Source organism: Caloenas nicobarica, chromosome 6 (assembly GCF_036013445.1).
Source record: "Caloenas nicobarica isolate bCalNic1 chromosome 6, bCalNic1.hap1, whole genome shotgun sequence".
Classification (NCBI taxonomy): Eukaryota; Metazoa; Chordata; class Aves; order Columbiformes; family Columbidae; genus Caloenas; species Caloenas nicobarica.
Genome location: NC_088250.1, coordinates 33,006,925 through 33,009,529, shown reverse-complemented (window position 1 = coordinate 33,009,529; position 2,605 = coordinate 33,006,925).

Here is a 2,605-nt window from a genome sequence, read left to right as displayed (position 1 = left end):
AACTAATTATGTTATTTGGAGTCCAACATCTACCCTGGAGATCCAAACTCAAAACAAACTAATTATCAGATAACCTAATCTGCTGAATTCTAGATCGATTCTCTATAAAAATGGATTGCTTGTAATACATATATGCATGTATATATGTGTGTAACTGTATGGACAGTATTTTTACTTTAACATTCTCTCTGAATTTAATTAATTTAGTTCTTAAAAAATCTTTCTTCCAAGGAAAGCCAGAGAAGTATTGTGACAACAGCCATAAATCCACAGCAGAAGGTCTGCTGGGTAAGAAACACAGGGTACAAGTTGTAATATTTTTCTGTATTTCAAGTATTTGCATTCATTTTGGGTACGTATGTTTATCTTTATGCAAGTCCTGACCTGCTCAAATTACTTCAATTGCCAGGTAATGGAAATACCATCAGAAGCCTGAATCTCATATTTTTTTTTTCATAAATGAATCACTGAAGCAACAAGAAGGAAAGAAAAAAAAACCTACAAAAAACCACTAGGGACAATCCAAACAGAAACACAATACTGAGGTTTTATTCATCTCTCTGCAATGTGAAGGCCAAATTCTTCACTGGGGTAAATTTACAATGCCAGCAGAAATTCAGGTCCAAAATGCATAGCCTAGGAGTAAAAGGATAAGACAAAATTCAGGAGTCAGTTTAGGCTGGTTGTAGTTCAGTGACCCACATCAGCAATGCAGCTGGGTACACATTTTTCTGTACATGTAAAGTCCTATGTACTTTGATTCAACTTGTGTGTAATAATTCTACTAAAACACAGAAGAATTTAAAAAATCTTCCTCATTAAGCCTTCTTAAACCTTCCTCATTAAACCTTAAAAAATATGTAGAAGAAAAAGATAACTAATTCTGTTAACAGATCCATTTAAGTTCAGACAGTTCATACCCCATGTTCTGGTTATGACATCAAATCTTACACAACACAGCTAAACCCCAACTTTCATCTGAAAAGGACAAGTTGAAGCAGAAATCCCAGGGCAGCCTAACAACTCTTTGCCGACGCTAACTGGCGGGTCTCTGTGGAAAAAAGAAACAATTCTTCATATTTTCACAAAGACTATAGCCAAAGCCATAAAATAATGAAGGAGGAAAACGGTTTCAATCTTTTAGGCCTGAAAACTCTATAATACAAATTCTATTTGTATTTTTTTTTATATTATGTTATTTTGTCTTCTTTCCTTGTCCAGCACGTGGCTTTCCAGTGTGGCCTCTGTGATTCTGCGACTTGAAAAAAAAATAATAGTGCTGACTCAGACAATTATCAATCCTTCTTGTCTTTTTATAGCTTCAGGAATTGTTACATGGAGTTGCTCGCTTGCTATCGCTCCGGTTATCTCCATGTTCCTTGCACAATCAGGTTGCCAAACAGCAGATTTCTCAGAGGGTTCCCAGAGGAGAAGGGTCCTTGCTGGATTGCAACCGGCCTCTTGCTCTTGGCATTGCTGGAGGTCACGGAACGGAGCTGCCAGTGCAGGAATTTCTGGCTGCTCTGGTGTAAAACAACCAGGATGGGCCAAAAGAATGTTGTGAATATAGGGTGAGACTCGAGAGCGCTGTGCCGCTGACCCCTCTCCTTCAGCAGGCTCTGACAGCCCATTAATAACAATGTCAGATGGGATGTTTTATTATATGAAATTGTGTAGCTCTGTGGAGATTTGGAGGCTAATTGCCTCACCGAGAGTGTGTGATGCTCTTCTAGATGCCTTAGTGTCCCTCCCCAGCTGCAGCTGCAGCCTCAGACAGTGAGGGTCTTGCTGTCACATCCCCAGCTCTGTGCAGGTGTCCTGGATGCCTTAAAGGGTTTCTAAGATAGACCCTGAATCCTATGTTTAGGCACTGACTGTCAAAAGCAACTAAGGCTGATGGAATATACTTCATTAAAACTGCTTTTAATGGACAATTGTGTTTCTAAGTGAACTCTTGGTTTCTTTTTTTTTTGCGTTTTGCACCGTGTGCTTTCTTAGGGAAAGGTCAAATTTGAGAGGAAGCTGAATGCTGCAAAATGGAAATATTTGTTGGAAATGAGAACTTCTGCTATTTGAATTGTCATTGTAAATTTGCAGATTTCTGTGGGCTAAGAGCAATAGACATTTTTCAAACTGCTCTGTAATGCGTTCTTCCCAGCAATGTCAATGCCAGCAGTGATTGCCGTCCAACACAGCCGTGCCTGAGCCTCGCTGCAGCACAAACATTCCTCAGTGCTGACCCAGATAACCTGCGCTGCTGAACAAATTACACCAGGTAACATCATTATGTCTGTATTCTGAGGCCTAAAAGTTAGATGTCTATATGAAGTTTGGCATCTTTTCCATCCGCAACAGGTGAAGGGAAGAAACAGCCTTCTGCAAAAGACAATTTTTTAAACTTAAAATAGATGCATCAAAAGAGCAGAAGGATCACGCCGTATGTGCTGTTTCTCTACCACCTGCAGAGGAATCTGCTGCTCTCTCTAGACTGTAAACTCTGCAGGGGCAGGTGGGTTCGCACTCTCTATTTGTACAGTGAATACCAAAATAGGGTGGGTTATTGCCCTACCTCAAAGTAAGTTAAAATGAGTTGTTGCCATTTTTT